At 55.5% G+C, this 18728-nt stretch overlaps 3 non-coding genes and 1 pseudogene across 3 annotated transcripts; all 4 read right to left on the bottom strand.

The window, feature by feature from the left end:
• Positions 1 to 193, bottom strand: LOC144150297 (U2 spliceosomal RNA). The gene has a single exon (XR_013318492.1). It is a non-coding gene; the product is annotated as a U2 spliceosomal RNA (small nuclear RNA).
• A 2283-nt stretch (positions 194 to 2476) lies between these two features.
• LOC144150319 (U2 spliceosomal RNA) lies at positions 2477 to 2640 on the bottom strand (annotated as a pseudogene).
• Positions 2641 to 15251: 12611 nt separating this feature from the next.
• Positions 15252 to 15444, bottom strand: LOC144150296 (U2 spliceosomal RNA). The gene has a single exon (XR_013318491.1). It is a non-coding gene; the product is annotated as a U2 spliceosomal RNA (small nuclear RNA).
• Positions 15445 to 18119: 2675 nt separating this feature from the next.
• On the bottom strand, positions 18120 to 18312 carry LOC144150295 (U2 spliceosomal RNA). Its single transcript, XR_013318490.1, has one exon. It is a non-coding gene; the product is annotated as a U2 spliceosomal RNA (small nuclear RNA).
• Between the last annotated feature and the right edge of the window lie 416 nt (positions 18313 to 18728).

Raw genomic sequence — 18728 nt, 5'->3', positions numbered from 1 at the left:
GGGTCGTGGGCCGAACCCGGCATCAGTGCAACGCCGGGACAACCCGCGGCGCCGGAGGAGCAAGCCCCTTCACGGCGCCAAGTGGCAAAAAATTAGTTTAATATCTTGAGTCCAAATAGGACTCGTATCAGATATTAAGCTGATAAGAACAGATACTACACTTTTGATCTTAGCCAAAAGGCCGAGAAGCGATAGCGCTAATTAACTTTCTAATTAATCTCCGACCCGCAACACAGCACGAGCAAAACTGTGGCCACAAGGCGAGCCCAAACATTGGCAGCCGGCACTCGCCCCGCGGCGGCCTTCGCCACGCGTCGAGCTTCACCGCAGGGCACGCGGTCACTCGTTTGTATGTTCTCTGTGCATTCAACCCGCAGGCGACAGCTAACGATTACCAAAAAAGCTTGTCGCAAGCAGAAATGCGCTCGCTCAGCGAGCACACTTACGCAAGATTGCGGAAGGACGCGGCGCGTCCCAAGATACGGCAGCGAGCAGCAGCACGCATTTCTCGCCAGTAAACACACGGCAAACGCAAAAAAAAACACACCATACATAAATAATAATCACACACCACTATAGTACAATGCAAACACTTACGCACATGCAAACGCTGAGATTGGGACGCGGGCAAACCACTAAGTGAAAACAAACTCGCAGCGCGACAGCTGCTTATGTAGACGAGCGGCCTGCAGTGTCGCCGGGTGTTAGCACTCGCGTTTCAACGAAACGACGATGGCAGACGCGGCTCGAACAACTCGGTCGCGGCGGAAGCAAAAGTGCACAGTCAGGGAGCGCGTTTCTTCTAGTTGCGTGGCGCGATTGGGGCAGCCGTCGCAGAGATCCGACGATATGTAACGCGCCCGGGAACGCGTCCCAAGGTACGGCAGCGAGCAGCAGCATGCATTTCTCGCTAGTAAACACACGGCAAACGCAAAAAAACACACCATACATACATAATGATCACACACCACTATAGTACAATGCAAACACTTACGCACATGCAAACACAGAGATTGGGACGCGGGCAAACCACTAAGTGAAAACAAACTCGCAGCGAGACAGCTGCTTATGTAGACGAGCGGCCTGCAGTGTCGCCGGGTGTTAGCAGTCGCGTTTCAACGAAACGACGATGGCAGACGCGGCTCGGAAGCAAAAGTGCACAGTCAGGGAGCGCGTTTCTTCTAGTGGCGTGGCGCGATTGGGGAAGCCGTCGCAGAGATCCTACGATATGTAACGCGCCCGCCAACACACTGCTGGGGAACGATTTGCGAGGGCTCGGGGCTGGACGCCGAAGGACGACTGCAGAGCGGTGCGCTTCACGGCATAGCAGTGCCCCTTTCGCCATCTGTCGGAGGCGCGGCACAACTCTTTTCGGCGCTTTGAAAATGCCTCGCGAGCCGGTTTCTGCGCGCCACTTGTACACATGACGGGTGCGCGCACCACTGCCCGTGCAGAGGAGAGCGACTTCAATGCCAAAATCAACGAAATCATTATGCAGTTAACTCCTCCAGCATTTGCGTTTCTTGCTTGGTCTGTGGAACGCGCGAGCGCTGGCGCGTACGTGTTTGCGTATCGAGAACGTGAGACGCAGCGCACGTCCCCTGAGCAGGTAGCTCTGGAATGTCTTCTTGGCTCAGTGTTGTGTTTACTTTGCGCGCTGCTAGGAGGCTTCAGAGTACGCGCGCACGCTTTCCTCGGTGCCTAGCTGACCGTGATTGCAATGAAAAAAAGGCTTCAGAGTACGCGCGCACGCTTTCCTCGGTGCCTAGCTGACCGTGATTGCAATGAAAAAAAAAAAAAAAAAACACGAAAAACACTGCAGACACACGACGGGACGTAGCATAGAGTTACATTACTATCGCGTGTAGCCGGCGGCAAGGAGATTTTCTTGATCACGGTAAAAATGAGCTGAAAGCGCTCGGTTTACAGTGTGAAAGTAAAAATGAAGGGCGGCGTAAACAAAGCGATTAGCTCGGGCAGTTGTGCAAACATTGGCGCTTTCTGCATGTCCTGTAAACCTAGCGCGCGCGTTGGACCTTCCCCCCTCCCCCCCTTGTGTGCGTTTGTGTGTGTGAGAGAGAGAGAGAGAGACATCGTTCTCGCGTACAGGACGCAGCACAGCATTTTGGCAAGACACGACAGCGGCCGTCGTGTAGGGTTTAATGAGGTTTGTTTTGGTACTTTGCGCGCTGCTAGGAGGCTCCAGAATACACAGACACACCTGTCTTGGACGCCACTGTACTGTTTATTTGCTCGAAAAAAAAAGAGAATGGCACTTCAAAAACACCTCGGCACACGAAAGTAGCAGCAGAACATAACATTACAGTGCGTATAGGCTGCAGAAACCTACTGGCTATCAAGCAAGAAACTTGAACTCAGCGCTAGAAAAAGACATGAAATCCAATGCATAGCGTTCAATGCCTTTCCCTAAAGTGCTCGTTTCTCATTTTGGGTTTGTTTACAGGCCCCCCGAAGGGGGTCGTGGGCCGAACCCGGCATCAGTGCAACGCCGGGACAACCCGCGGCGCCGGAGGAGCAAGCCCCTTCACGGCGCCAAGTGGCAAAAAATTAGTTTAATATCTTGAGTCCAAATAGGACTCGTATCAGATATTAAGCTGATAAGAACAGATGAAGAGGGATTTATTACATCTGTATATCAAAATAGCAGCACAAGTACCGAAGTTCCAATGTAAACAATGTTCCTATAGTGCCAGAGTTCCTTTGAATGACATGGTAAACTGCACAATCTTTTTCACACAAAGTTCAGCATACTGATGTGTTGCCTTGCAATACCTCGCAAAAGGCAAAACAAACAACAAGGTACAGCAGGTGGCACATGTGCCAACCAAAACACATTGCCACAAACACATTGCTACAAAACACATTGCTACAAACACGAAAGCACGTGCTTAGGACCATCCGCTCGGTTTGTTGTTGGTACCCGCGAGCAGACGACGCGTATTCAAACTGCGCGCCTCGCCAAGGAGAGCTCATTATGCCCAGCGGAGAGCTCATTATGCACAGCTCATTATGGCGCAAATGGCTGCGCGCCGAATGTAAACAAACTCGCCGGCCGTCATCTGCTACACGCAGAGATGACAAACCAGCGGTTGTTCGCGCTGTACAACCAGATAAGTGCAAGCGCAAGGACGCAAACCTCGGCCGAAACCTCGGTGTGCCTTCCCTGCGCTTTTACAGAAAGGTTATCGTGACGCCGCGGTGACAATGAGGCAAACACGACCTTCTTGAACGGTGATAAAGCGGCACGACCAGCGTCGAAGGAAGGCCGCTTCCCCAAGTGTGGCGAGTTCGTTTTCCAAGTGCGCCATCAGTAACGAGCGCACTTTCCATAGCATGGGGTACATCGTGGTTTGCGGCCTAGCGCGAAGCGAAGCCACTCCGCGACGCCTCCACAACACTAGCGTGCCAACCCCCAGCAGAAAAAGTACGAGCGCATCGCGCGATCTCGAGTTCGGCCGGAGGCGAACAGAAAACATTCGCGCTAGCAGGCGCCAAAAGGTGCGCGCTGTGCGGCACTCGAAAAAAGCATGTTGAGCCGTCTCGTGCTGTCCACACTGCGGGCATCGGGTGGATGGCGCTACTCCCCACGCGGCTACGCGGTCTCCCGTGGGCAAAACGCCCCATCCCCGCTCCCACCCGAAATCACGGACTTTCGCTGGAAGAGCCCGAGATGTCAACTGGGCCCAGCGCGGTCGCCCACATCGCTCCGCCTGCTCGTGTGTGAGCTCCGAGACGGCTCGCAGCTCGCAGATCCTGCTCGGGGGGAGGAACTCAAACTCCACACCTGGCAGCTGCTCTACGATATCCTTCCGTGTTTTGACTACATACTTGTAGAACTGCGGGGGTTGCTCTGCTGACGGGCCTGTGTAGGGACTGTCGAAGAACATCGCCCGCGTCGTTCCCAGAAAGTACTCAAGCAACCTTCTACCTGCGTATTCTTCGTCTCGCACAAGGTCCAGAAACCCGCGCAAGGCGAGAACGCTGCACATGTGCTGCACGTTAGGCAGGCTAAAACCTCCTTTCTTAACTGGCAGGCGCAAAAGCGCTCGTGCCACCCTCTCTGTCTTCCCGCCCCAAAAGAACGAGAAGAGCAGCGTCTCAATCTTGCGCGTGGCGAAGCGCGGTGGGCGCGCAACCCTGGCCACGTAATAGAAGGCTGCTGAGGCACACGCCTTGATGATGTAGGCGCGTTCGGCGAGCGACAGTTTAAACCGTGCGGCAACCTCGAGCCGCTTCTCCGCCTTCACGAGGAGTCCTTTCCAAGTCTCTCGTGCTACCTCCCCCGAATCGCGAAAGGTCACACCGAGGACTTTAATGGCCTCTACCCGCTCAACTCCACCCAGCAAATCGACCGGGAACGCGCCGAAACGCAGCGCCCGGCTCTTCCCCATGTTAATCTGGGCCCCCGACAGCTCGCTGTAGGTGTTAAAGAGGCGCGTGAACGCCACGAAGCTGCCGGAGTCCCGTAGAAACAAGGAGACGTCGTCTGCATACGCGGACACCTTAACCTGCTCCTGTCCTGGGAGCGGAAAGCCTCGTATATCGGCGGAGCAGTGAATCCCACGCAAAAGCGGATCGATGGCCAGTACAAATAGGAGGGGGGAAAGTGGGCATCCCTGCCTAATTCCTCGTCCTATTGCAAAGCTGGGGCACAGCCTACCATTGACTACCACTGCCGCGCTGACTCCTGTGTACAACTCTTGGAGCCTGTCCACTAACTCGGAAGGGTAACCGAACCTTCGCAACACGGCGAACAAATAGCGGTGCTCCACCCGATCGAAGGCTTTCGCCTGATCGAGTGAAAGGAAGCAGCCGCTAATCCCCGTCCGTGACGCGAAAGTAAACAGATCGCGAGTTAGGCTAAGCGCCGTAGTGATAGTGCGCCCTGGCACACTACACACCTGGGCCTGACTCACTACGTGCGGCAGGGTCTTGCCTATGCGCCTCGCTAGTATGGTGGTGACTAGCTTGTAATCAGTGTTCAAGAGGCAAATAGGACGGTAAGCCTTCGGGTCGGAAACCTCGCCACCCGGTTTGAGTAGTAAAACTACTCTGCCCTCGTTAAAGGAAACCGGCTTGTGCCCTTGCGCGAGGAAGTTGTTAACCATCTCGAGCAAAGGGTGTCTGAGCACGTTAAAGAACGTTTTATAAAAGCCCAACGGGAGGCCGTCAGGCCCCGGGGCTGAGGACACGTTCATAGACTGCACGGTTTCCCATAACTCCGGCATGGTGACCGGCTTGACTAGCAACTCCGCCAAGTCACCAGGAACTTGGGGGAGCTCCCCGCAAAACCTGTAGACTTCCTGAGCAAAGTCAGTAGGTGCCCTAACACTGCTCTCCGACCTAAACAGTGAGCTAAAAAACCCTGTAAAGGTGGAGACAATGTCTTCTGGCCGGTCACTTTCCTCGCCGCTCGGGAGTACCACGTGAGGGATGTAAGTGCGGCCCTGTGCCTCTACAGAGCCTGCCCTCACATATCGCAAGACGTCTGGGTCTGATATTGGCCTACCCTGCACGAGCGAGCGACACGACGCCGCCGACGATTGGCGCAGCAGCCGCTCATACCGCGCCCTGAGGAGGCTCTCGTAGTCGCTCATCATAAAGGTCATCTCTGACCCCTTAATGATGCGCAACTTGTAGAGCGTGTCGTCTAGCTCGCTCGAAATGCGAGCCCTCCGCTCACGGCCCTCCCTAATGAGCAGGCTCCGCCAACCTGCCTTCCGCTCCTCCCAATCTAATTCATGCGGTTCTGCCGCGAGCGACGCACGAATGCTCGCCGCGCTGGTCTGATCAGCGAGCAGGCAAACGTCCATGCGCCACATTGCCTCACTAGACGCTGCACTGCCTGACGCGAGCTTCACTGAAACGGGGAAGTGGTCAGATACCCGAGGAGTACCTAGAGGAAAGGAGAGAATATCGCAGCCGATGACGCTGCGGGCGAGCTGCGGAGGAAAGTAAAACCTATCCAACCGGCTGCTCGAACTCCCGCGCGACCATGTGGCTGCATATTCGTCGCCATGGATTTGCACCCAGGCGTCCTCCAGGCAAAACTGCTCCAGCAAATCTCTCAATGCGCTAGCCCCCCTATACGGCCTGCCCTGCCCTGGCCCACGAACATCGCGGATGGGATCGGTCACGCAGTTGAAATCCCCCACTAAAAACGTGGGGTAGCTTACTAACAGAAACACATCGAGTGAGGCAAAGAACGCTGGCGAGAGGTGGCGCTGGGCGGGGGCATATACATTAACTGCGCGCACACGACGGGAACCAATGTCAAAGTCTACCGCGATGGCACGCCCATCGAACCCAAAGGTAACATGAGCTCTCTCGCGTAGACTGGCCTTTAAGAAAACAACACCCACACCAGAGGCAACCGAATTACAAAGAGTAAAGAATGCGGGTACTGAAAACCGGGTTCGGAAATTTGAAATGTCCAGCGGTGAACGAAAATTACACTCCTGTAGGAAAAGAACATCAACGTTTCGCGCCCGAGCGAAGTGCATTATCTCTCGTTGCTTGTCCAGTTTACGAAAGCCCTGAGCATTCAAGGAAAGAAAGTGCACAAACATTATGATAATAACTGCGCTACTTGCGTTGATGCTCTTTAACATAAACAGGTAAACAAAACCTATCGTGGCGGGTTGGGCACGCGGAGCTTCTTTTTGCTCTCACCCGCTCCATCCGAGTCCGTGGATGACGTCAGGCAGCGCTTCGTGGGGTCGAAGCGCGCGCTGGCCATGTCCACATCCTCGATGTCATCGGCGGGAGTTGCGGGGGCGGGGCTGGGTGGTCTCGAGATGTGTTCCGTGGGCGTGGCGGTTTTCTTCGTGCCGCTCGAGCGGCGCGTGCCTTGTTTGGAACCCTTGCCTGGCGGTCGGGCGGGTCCATCGCGTTCACGCGGAGGGGGGGCCGTCGCGGCGTCGGTCTCTTCGGAAGGCGTTGAAACCTCAGCCGAAGACTCCTCGCTCGTGCTCGTGGTCGCGGGGCACTCCTCCTGCGCATCTCGTCCTCCGTCGGCGGGTCCGAAGGGCGAAAGAGGGGAGGGCACGTCGAAAAAGGAGGACTCGGAGTCGCTGTCCAAAGCGGGCAGCGCGAGCTCCTCCTGTTCAGAGCTTGAGGCGGGGCCTTCGTGTGCGCTGGTGGTTGGTTGCGCTGGAGGGGCCGTCTCCGTAGTAGCAGGGGGCTCGGCCAGTCGTGGCGCCGCGGTGGCTGGTAGGGCGGGGAAGTCGCCGACGGCTGCAGCGTAGGTACGAGGGCGTAAACAGTCGGCGGTGGCGTGGCTACCTCCGCATCGCCGGCATCCCTCGTTGCACCGCTCCTCTTCGTGGCCGAATTTCTGGCAGCGCGAATACCAGGGGGTCTTGCATTCATTCCCGTTGTGGCCGGCCTGGTCGCAACGGGCACACACACGTTGCACACCTCGGTACTCGCACTGCACTCGAACACCTCGAACCTCAAGAAAGTTCGGAATAGGCTTCCGCATCTGCACCTTCACGATGCGCTGGCCCGTCTTGAGGTAGTTGAAGCCCTTGAAGGTGGGGTACTGGATGGAAAGTACCTTGCCGAAGGGCGAAAAAGCGGCTCCCAAGTCGGCCTCACTGTGGATAGGTTCGAGCCTCATCACAGTGACCACGACGACCTGCGGCCCGACGCAGTGCACGGGCGTTTTCACGCCGCTAAGGATGACGTGTCCCACTGCGTTGAGCTTGGAAGCGGCAGCGGCCGATGCAACGACGATGCAGAAACGCATGCCGCCACGATGTTGCAGGGTGTCGAGTTGGCGAGGTCCGATGACAGCATCGAAACCGTGGACGATGCTATCAACGGTCGAGTTGGCGGGTGCTGTGAAGGTGAAGCAGTGCGCCTTGGGTGGGGGAGCACGATACTCCATCTTTTCTTGGTGAATCTCCGCTGAGCGGGCCGGGGTAGAAGATAGCTGCGCAATGAAGCGCGACGAAGGAGCAGAGGGCTCGCTGGGCGAGGCCGTAGCGGCAGCTAAGGCCGCGTCACTTTTCTGCGAAAAAACTAAGTCCCGACCGCGAAACAGACCGGCCGGGACAGAGCTACTACACAACAGAGTTTTTATTATATGTTCATAACATTTGATGGTGCAAATGATTTAAATTATACATATTTTAAACGTATACAGTATAAAAATAAGAGGAATAAAAGAAAAAGATAAGTGCCTATAAAGGGTTGTCAAAGAATTTATACAATTTATAAGTGCCTATAAAGGGTTGTCAAAGAATTTATACAAAAACTATTTACACTATCTACAATATTTACAAAAAAAAAATCTGAGGGCGCCTAGCGCTTCCCAGCAATATGTGCCGCGTAGACGTCCCTGCTCCTCATGATGGTCTCGCTGACGACCAGGCGCTTCATGGTCCGCAGGTAGCTCTTGCTGCAGAGGCGGCGCAGGACCCGGTCGTTCTCTGGATCCCAGGACCCCAGGGCACCGACGATGACCGCCTCCACCGTGACTCGCTGGAAGCGCCGGGACAAGTACTCCTTGATGCCTGCGTACTTATCCTCTTTCGCCCGTCGAGCTTCCTGAAACGCAGCTCGGCGGTTGTCGAAGGGGCAGGCAACATCGATCACGATGGCCTCCTCCCCTCGAACCAGTACCAGGTCCGGTCTCAGGCTCGAGTTTCCGACCGGCCGGTTCTCGTGGCTCACCGTGAACCGCGGCATGGCAGCCGCTTTGATGCGGTCCACGATGGCGTTGTGGCGACGTGCGAGGGCCTGGCTCTGGACCATGCAGTGGCAGACGACGTGTGGCAAGGTTTCTTGCTGGTAGCCACACGCTCTGCACCGCTGGTCAGCTGCGGAGGCCCAAGGGCGCGCGCCATTGAGGGGCAGCAGGTTCAGCCGGGCTCGGTGGACGAAACGCCAGTCGGCGAATCTAGTGTACCTACCGGACCGCATAAAGTGTGCGCTGGCACGGTCGGCGGCGACACATTCCATCACCTTGCCTTGGCTGGGTTGCTCCTGCAGTGCTTGGTCATTGGCAGCTGTGGCTATGCCTCGCAAGGTGCGGACCACCTGGTGCCTGTGCTTGGGCGAGATTGTCTTGTCTCCACAGGTGATCCGCGCCCCCTCTGGTCCGAGTTCCCAGGCCACTCCCATGCGTCGTGAGGCTTTGCGTGCCTCCGTCCAGACTGATTGGACTTGGGTCGCTGTGGCCCGGAAGTCTCCTTCCGTTTCGCCCGATAGGTAGGCTTCCATATCCTCCTCCGTCACTGGTCGCCGCAGCCTTCGTTCCGTCACCTTGGTCAGCGCCTGCAGTGCTAGGTCGCGAACCTCGCTGTCTGGTGAGGAGAGCAGTTTGAACGCGCCGTCGATGCGGCATGCGTCACTGATTTCGGCTGCCTCTGGAATCCCCGCAGTTCCTGCACCTGCGCTGCCGTACAGGTACTTGTTTGATGCATTGGCAGGCAAGTACAGCGTCTGCTTGATGAGGGGTCGCAGAGTGTCGTCGAGGCGGCGCCATTCCTCTTTTCCCACGGCTCCGACTCGCATGGCAAAGTTCAGTGCCGGGTACAGGAATGTTTTGATGGCGTCCAGCCTCTGCCAGGGGGCTAGCATTGACGTGAGGAGGCGCTTCCCTAGGGCGATTGCGTCATCTACGCAGGCCGTGTCAGGTAGTACCCTGTAGCCAACAGGGCGACCAAGAAAGGCATGGCTCTCGAAGTCGCCTATGTGCGGTATCTCCTCGGTACCGACTTTGAATGTGGTGGGCCTGGTTCCCACGGGGGTCTGCCCAGACATGTGGAGGGTGCGGCATTTCCTCGGGTTGAGTTCCATCCCCAGTTTCTTTGATAGTGCAGCTACCACGTTGATGCGTGTTTGCAGTTCTGCTGGGCTGCTGCCTATCGGGGTCAGGTCATCTGCATAAGCCAGGATCTTATGCTGCCGCTCACCTCCTTGTACTGCCCTGATCACTGGGTCGAGTACCATGTTGAATAAGAGGCCACTGAGTGAGCACCCTTGGCGGATACCAGCGTTGATGTTGACTGGTTCCGTCATTCCTCCTTCGCTTATGATGGCGGTGGAGTTGTCCTTGTACAGGTCCCGGACAATGCTGGTGAAGGCGTCTCCAGCCTCTGCACCTCGAACCGCTTCAACGAGGGCGTTGTGGGCCACGGACCCAAAGGCGTTTGCGTAGTCGAGGAACGCCACGCATAGGTCAGCCCCCCCTGTACGCGCTGCGTCAAGGCGCTCCTGCAACACGAAGTTGTGCTCAAACACCCCGTCGTGTGGCAGGAACCCCTTTTGGCATTGCGACAGGACCCCATGGTCGCACAACCACCCCTGCAGCCTGGACGCAAGGCATCCGGCATACAGTTTTGCGATAGTGTTTCCAAGGGAGATGGGCCGCCAATTTGTGGGATCGCTCTTCTCGCCTTTCTTGTAGATGAGTACCGTGCGGGACACCTTCCAGCAGTCCGGAACTCGACAATGTTGCAGGCAGACATTGAAAACTACTGCCAGGAAGCAACCTTCAGGGTCGACGGACTTCCAATGGTGGTAGGTAAGTCGGTCGTTGCCGGGGGCAGTGTTCTCACAGCGGCGGAGTTTTGCCGCTACTTCTGTTGGTGTGAGTGGGGTCATGTTCACCTCCCCTGGGGCTGGCAGTCGCTGCGTCAGCAGTGTTGTATCTGCCTCTTTGTTCCCCCATACTGCGGAAAAGTGTTCCTGCAGTTCCCCCGGCGGGATTGGACACATTTGGGAGGGGCCCTCAGCGATCAGACGGACCGCACGGCGGCGGTTGCGACGGTACAGAGTCTGGATCTGCTGTGCATTTGCGGCGTTGACCTCGCGCCGGGATCTTCCCTCCTCTGTGGTAGTGGGCAGCTTGACAGTGCTTGCCACTGTGGTCATAGCGTCATCGAGAACCTCAAGGAACTGGTCCCAGGCCTCGTCATTTGGCTCCAGTTTGAGCACGCGCTGCAGCTGTTTCGTGTGTTCTTTCAGAACAGAGCTGTCATCGACAAGCGCGGCTGCTGGGTTGTCTCCTTCACCCTCCTCCCCTCCTGCGTTGTCGTCGATCTGCGGACTCCTTCCCATGCTGGGGCATTCCTGCGAGAACAGCTGGGTGGGTGTGGCAGACCGGTCCGACTGGCAAGGAGTGGAGTCCCCGGTGGCCTGCGAGGCAAGGGTGTTACTTTGGTGGGGGGTTAGCGTCTGGCTTTCCTCCCCGTGGCCTGGTTCTGGGCTGCTGGGAGCTTGGGCGTTCTGCCGGCTCGCAGCTCTGCCTGATGCCGGTGTGGCTTGTGCCGGCGGCTGCCCCTCATTCTGCCCCTCGTCATCTCCTGGGGTGGTGCTTGGCTGGGAGCTGGCTGCACGTAGTCGCTTGGCCTCCTCTTTCTTATGCCAAAGCGTGTGGTTGTGCAGGCCCTTCCTGGAAGGGAAGGACGACGGGCAGTCAGTGCACTGGAACCGTTGCTGTGTGGGGGCTGCGGTGGCCCTGCCATTGGCCAGGCAAGGGTGTGTTGTGGGCTTTGCACCTAGCGTATCCCCACACAGGGCACAGAGGTTGACCGTACGGCGAATTCGCATGCCGTGGTCTCCTTCGAGGTGCCTCTGCAGTGACTGACGCCTGCTTGTCCATGCAGCAGCAGAGTATGCTGACGTGCAGCCCGTCTCTGTGCACCTGAAAGGCTGAGGGGCTGGAAAGGAGATAAAGAGAGTATCTCCATCTCTGCGGGGTTAGTACCCCTCATCTGGCGGTGGAGTGGGCGGGGTTTCAGGGGTCCGCGGAGTGGGTACCGGGATCCCGCTGTTGCGGCGCCTCGCAACTGGCGCCCTGTCGCTTGCCATTGTGGCGCTTCATCAGGTTCTGCTGATCCTGGTCATTCTGTCTATGACAGCAGGCAGCAAGCTGTTGCAAGCAGCGCCGAGGTTCGGCGGCCGCTCTGGGCAGAAGTGGTGCGAAGATTGGCACCAGCGACGGTTGCTTCAAAGTGTGTGTTTGACACTACACTCTGAGCATCGCCGAAGCGCCAGGGTGCGCCATGTGGGCAGGTAGAAGCATTACAACACTTTAGAATTCATGACTAAAGCATCGCAACACTTCAGAACAACCATGCATTCATGTGGCAGCACTACACTTCAAAACAACATGCCTTATGGGCAGGTAGAAGCATCACAACACTTTAGAATCTATGACTAAAGCATCGCAGCACTTCAAAACAACCATGCAGGCATGCAGCGGCACAACAATTCAAAATAGCATGCCCATGCAACAGCAGAAGGTCCTCCAGGGCAGCAGGAATCCAAGAGGCAGCCAAGACGATCCGGGCGGCCATCCAAGTGGTGATCCAGGCGGCCGGCGCCTCCAAGATGGCGGCCGGTCAGCAGCGCAGCAGGTCCGAGGGGTCCGAGGGCAGCAGGTCCGAGTCCATGGCTTGTAGATGGTCCACGAAGATCAGGAGCTCGCAAAAGTGCCCCCGAGGGTCAGGTAATATACCTAGACTACACTTTGATCTTAGCCAAAAGGCCGAGAAGCGATACTACACTTTTGATCTTAGCCAAAAGGCCGAGAAGCGATAGCGCTAATTAACTTTCTAATTAGTCTCCGACCCACAACACAGCACGAGCAAAACTGTGGCCACAAGGCGAGCCCAAACATTGGCAGCCGGCACTCGCCCCGCGGCGGCCTTCGCCACGCGTCGAGCTTCACCGCAGGGCACGCGGTCACTCGTTTGTATGTTCTCTCTGCATTCAACCCGCAGGCGACAGCTAACGATTACCAAAAAAGCTTGTCGCAAGCAGAAATGCGCTCGCTCAGCGAGCACACTTACGCAAGATTGCGGAAGGACGCGGCGCGTCCCAAGATACGGCAGCGAGCAGCAGCACGCATTTCTCGCCAGTAAACACACGGCAAACGCAAAAAAAAACACACCATACATAAATAATAATCACACACCACTATAGTACAATGCAAACACTTACGCACATGCAAACGCAGAGATTGGGACGCGGGCAAACCACTAAGTGAAAACAAACTCGCAGCGAGACAGCTGCTTATGTAGACGAGCGGCCTGCAGTGTCGCCGGGTGTTAGCACTCGCGTTTCAACGAAACGACGATGGCAGACGCGGCTCGAACAACTCGGTCGCGGCGGAAGCAAAAGTGCACAGTCAGGGAGCGCGTTTCTTCTAGTTGCGTGGCGCGATTGGGGCAGCCGTCGCAGAGATCCGACGATATGTAACGCGCCCGGGAACGCGTCCCAAGATACGGCAGCGAGCAGCAGCATGCATTTCTCGCTAGTAAACACACGGCAAACGCAAAAAAAAAAACGCCATACATACATAATGATCACACACCACTATAGTACAATGCAAACACTTACGCACATGCAAACACAGAGATTGGGACGCGGGCAAACCACTAAGTGAAAACAAACTCGCAGCGAGACAGCTGCTTATGTAGACGAGCGGCCTGCAGTGTCGCCGGGTGTTAGCACTCGCGTTTCAACGAAACGACGATGGCAGACGCGGCTCGAACAACTCGGTCGCGAAGGAAGCAAAAGTGCACAGTCAGGGAGCGCGTTTCTTCTAGTTGCGTGGCGCGATTGGTGCAGCCGTCGCAGAGATCCGACGATATGTAACGAGCCCGGGAACGCGTCCCAAGATACGGCAGCGAGCAGCAGCATGCATTTCTCGCTAGTAAACACACGGCAAACGCAAAAAAAACACACCATACATACATAATGATCACACACCACTATAGTACAATGCAAACACTTACGCACATGCAAAAACAGAGATTGGGACGCGGGCAAACCACTAAGTGAAAACAAACTCGCAGCGAGACAGCTGCTTATGTAGACGAGCGGCCTGCAGTGTCGCCGGGTGTTAGCACTCGCGTTTCATCGAAACGACGATGGCAGACGCGGCTCGGAAGCAAAAGTGCACAGTCAGGGAGCGCGTTTCTTCTAGTGGCGTGGCGAGATTGGGGCAGCCGTCGCAGAGATCCGACGATATGTAACGCGCCCGCCAACACACTGCTGGGGAACGATTTGCGAGGGCTCGGGGCTGGACGCCGAAGGACGACTGCAGAGCGGTGCGCTTCACGGCATAGCAGTGCCCCTTTCGCCATCTGTCGGAGGCGCGGCACAACTCTTTTCGGCGCTTTGAAAATGCCTCGCGAGCCGGTTTCTGCGCGCCACTTGTACACATGACGGGTGCGCGCACCACTGCCCGTGCAGAGGAGAGCGACTTCAATGCCAAAATCAACGAAATCATTATGCAGTTAACTCCTCCAGCATTTGCGTTTCTTGCTTGGTCTGTGGAACGCGCGAGCGCTGGCGCGTACGTGTTTGCGTATCGAGAACGTGAGACGCAGCGCACGTCCCCTGAGCAGGTAGCTCTGGAATGTCTTCTTGGCTCAGTGTTGTGTTTACTTTGCGCGCTGCTAGGAGGCTTCAGAGTACGCGCGCACGCTTTCCTCGGTGCCTAGCTGACCGTGATTGCAATGAAAAAAAGGCTTCAGAGTACGCGCGCACGCTTTCCTCGGTGCCTAGCTGACCGTGATTGCAATGAAAAAAAAAAAACACGAAAAACACTGCAGACACACGACGGGACGTAGCATAGAGTTACATTACTATCGCGTGTAGCCGGCGGCAAGGAGATTTTCTTGATCACGGTAAAAATGAGCTGAAAGCGCTCGGTTTACAGTGTGAAAGTAAAAATGAAGGGCGGCGTAAACAAAGCGATTAGCTCGGGCAGTTGTGCAAAGATTGGCGCTTTCTGCATGTCCTGTAAACCTAGCGCGCGCGTTGGACCTTCCCCCCTCCCCCCCTTGTGTGCGTTTGTGTGTGTGAGAGAGAGAGAGAGACATCGTTCTCGCGTACAGGACGCAGCACAGCATTTTGGCAAGACACGACAGCGGCCGTCGTGTAGGGTTTAATGAGGTTTGTTTTGGTACTTTGCGCGCTGCTAGGAGGCTCCAGAATACACAGACACACCTGTCTTGGACGCCACTGTACTGTTTATTTGCTCGAAAAAAAAAGAGAATGGCACTTCAAAAACACCTCGGCACACGAAAGTAGCAGCAGAACATAACATTACAGTGCGTATAGGCTGCAGAAACCTACTGGCTATCAAGCAAGAAACTTGAACTCAGCGCTAGAAAAAGACATGAAATCCAATGCATATAGCGTTCAATGCCTTTCCCTAAAGTGCTCGTTTCTCATTTTGGGTTTGTTTACAGGCCCCCCGAAGGGGGTCGTGGGCCGAACCCGGCATCAGTGCAACGCCGGGACAACCCGCGGCGCCGGAGGAGCAAGCCCCTTCACGGCGCCAAGTGGCAAAAAATTAGTTTAATATCTTGAGTCCAAATAGGACTCGTATCAGATATTAAGCTGATAAGAACAGATACTACACTTTTGATCTTAGCCAAAAGGCCGAGAAGCGATAGCGCTAATTAACTTTCTAATTAGTCTCCGACCCGCAACACAGCACGAGCAAAACTGTGGCCACAAGGCGAGCCCAAACATTGGCAGCCGGCACTCGCCCCGCGGCGGCCTTCGCCACGCGTCGAGCTTCACCGCAGGGCACGCGGTCACTCGTTTGTATGTTCTCTCTGCATTCAACCCGCAGGCGACAGCTAACGATTACCAAAAAAGCTTGTCGCAAGCAGAAATGCGCTCGCTCAGCGAGCACACTTACGCAAGATTGCGGAAGGACGCGGCGCGTCCCAAGATACGGCAGCGAGCAGCAGCACGCATTTCTCGCCAGTAAACACACGGCAAACGCAAAAAAAAAACACACCATACATAAATAATAATCACACACCACTATAGTACAATGCAAACACTTACGCACATGCAAACGCAGAGATTGGGACGCGGGCAAACCACTAAGTGAAAACAAACTCGCAGCGAGACAGCTGCTTATGTAGACGAGCGGCCTGCAGTGTCGCCGGGTGTTAGCACTCGCGTTTCAACGAAACGACGATGGCAGACGCGGCTCGAACAACTCGGTCGCGGCGGAAGCAAAAGTGCACAGTCAGGGAGCGCGTTTCTTCTAGTTGCGTGGCGCGATTGGGGCAGCCGTCGCAGAGATCCGACGATATGTAACGCGCCCGGGAACGCGTCCCAAGATACGGCAGCGAGCAGCAGCATGCATTTCTCGCTAGTAAACACACGGCAAACGCAAAAAAAAAACGCCATACATACATAATGATCACACACCACTATAGTACAATGCAAACACTTACGCACATGCAAACACAGAGATTGGGACGCGGGCAAACCACTAAGTGAAAACAAACTCGCAGCGAGACAGCTGCTTATGTAGACGAGCGGCCTGCAGTGTCGCCGGGTGTTAGCACTCGCGTTTCAACGAAACGACGATGGCAGACGCGGCTCGAACAACTCGGTCGCGAAGGAAGCAAAAGTGCACAGTCAGGGAGCGCGTTTCTTCTAGTTGCGTGGCGCGATTGGTGCAGCCGTCGCAGAGATCCGACGATATGTAACGAGCCCGGGAACGCGTCCCAAGATACGGCAGCGAGCAGCAGCATGCATTTCTCGCTAGTAAACACACGGCAAACGCAAAAAAAACACACCATACATACATAATGATCACACACCACTATAGTACAATGCAAACACTTACGCACATGCAAAAACGGAGATTGGGACGCGGGCAAACCACTAAGTGAAAACAAACTCGCAGCGAGACAGCTGCTTATGTAGACGAGCGGCCTGCAGTGTCGCCGGGTGTTAGCACTCGCGTTTCATCGAAACGACGATGGCAGACGCGGCTCGGAAGCAAAAGTGCACAGTCAGGGAGCGCGTTTCTTCTAGTGGCGTGGCGAGATTGGGGCAGCCGTCGCAGAGATCCGACGATATGTAACGCGCCCGCCAACACACTGCTGGGGAACGATTTGCGAGGGCTCGGGGCTGGACGCCGAAGGACGACTGCAGAGCGGTGCGCTTCACGGCATAGCAGTGCCCCTTTCGCCATCTGTCGGAGGCGCGGCACAACTCTTTTCGGCGCTTTGAAAATGCCTCGCGAGCCGGTTTCTGCGCGCTACTTGTACACATGACGGGTGCGCGCACCACTGCCCGTGCAGAGGAGAGCGACTTCAATGCCAAAATCAACGAAATCATTATGCAGTTAACTCCTCCAGCATTTGCGTTTCTTGCTTGGTCTGTGGAACGCGCGAGCGCTGGCGCGTACGTGTTTGCGTATCGAGAACGTGAGACGCAGCGCACGTCCCCTGAGCAGGTAGGTCTGGAATGTCTTCTTGGCTCAGTGTTGTGTTTACTTTGCGCGCTGCTAGGAGGCTTCAGAGTACGCGCGCACGCTTTCCTCGGTGCCTAGCTGACCGTGATTGCAATGAAAAAAAGGCTTCAGAGTACGCGCGCACGCTTTCCTCGGTGCCTAGCTGACCGTGATTGCAATGAAAAAAAAAAAACACGAAAAACACTGCAGACACACGACGGGACGTAGCATAGAGTTACAATACTATCGCGTGTAGCCGGCGGCAAGGAGATTTTCTTGATCACGGTAAAAATGAGCTGAAAGCGCTCCGTTTACAGTGTGAAAGTAAAAATGAAGGGCGGCGTAAACAAAGCGATTAGCTCGGGCAGTTGTGCAAACATTGGCGCTTTCTGCATGTCCTGTAAACCTAGCGCGCGCGTTGGACCTTCCCCCCTCCCCCCCTTGTGTGCGTTTGTGTGTGTGAGAGAGAGAGAGAGACATCGTTCTCGCGTACAGGACGCAGCACAGCATTTTGGCAAGACACGACAGCGGCCGTCGTGTAGGGTTTAATGAGGTTTGTTTTGGTACTTTGCGCGCTGCTAGGAGGCTCCAGAATACACAGACACACCTGTCTTGGACGCCACTGTACTGTTTATTTGCTCGAAAAAAAAAGAGAATGGCACTTCAAAAACACCTCGGCACACGAAAGTAGCAGCAGAACATAACATTACAGTGCGTATAGGCTGCAGAAACCTACTGGCTATCAAGCAAGAAACTTGAACTCAGCGCTAGAAAAAGACATGAAATCCAATGCATAGCGTTCAATGCCTTTCCCTAAAGTGCTCGTTTCTCATTTTGGGTTTGTTTACAGGCCCCCCGAAGGGGGTCGTGGGCCGAACCCGGCATCAGTGCAACGCCGGGACAACCCGCGGCGCCGGAGGAGCAAGCCCCTTCACGGCGCCAAGTGGCAAAAAATTAGTTTAATATCTTGAGTCCAAATAGGACTCGTATCAGATATTAAGCTGATAAGAACAGATACTACACTTTTGATCTTAGCCAAAAGGCCGAGAAGCGATAGCGCTAATTAACTTTCTAATTAGTCTCCGACCCGCAACACAGCACGAGCAAAACTGTGGCCACAAGGCGAGCCCAAACATTGGCAGCCGGCACTCGCCCCGCGGCGGCCTTCGCCACGTGTCGAGCTTCACCGCAGGGCACGCGGTCACTCGTTTGTATGTTCTCTCTGCATTCAACCCGCAGGCGACAGCTAACGATTACCAAAAAAGCTTGTCGCAAGCAGAAATGCGCTCGCTCAGCGAGCACACTTACGCAAGATTGCGGAAGGACGCGGCGCGTCCCAAGATACGGCAGCGAGCAGCAGCACGCATTTCTCGCCAGTAAACACACGGCAAACGCAAAAAAAAAAACACACCATACATAAATAATAATCACACACCACTATAGTACAATGCAAACACTTACGCACATGCAA

This window comes from Haemaphysalis longicornis, unplaced genomic scaffold (assembly GCF_048455015.1).
Source record: "Haemaphysalis longicornis isolate Haplotype H1 unplaced genomic scaffold, Haemaphysalis longicornis Haplotype H1 scaffold_8, whole genome shotgun sequence".
Lineage (NCBI taxonomy): Eukaryota > Metazoa > Arthropoda > Arachnida > Ixodida > Ixodidae > Haemaphysalis > Haemaphysalis longicornis.
This window is presented reverse-complemented; position numbering and strand designations above follow the sequence as displayed.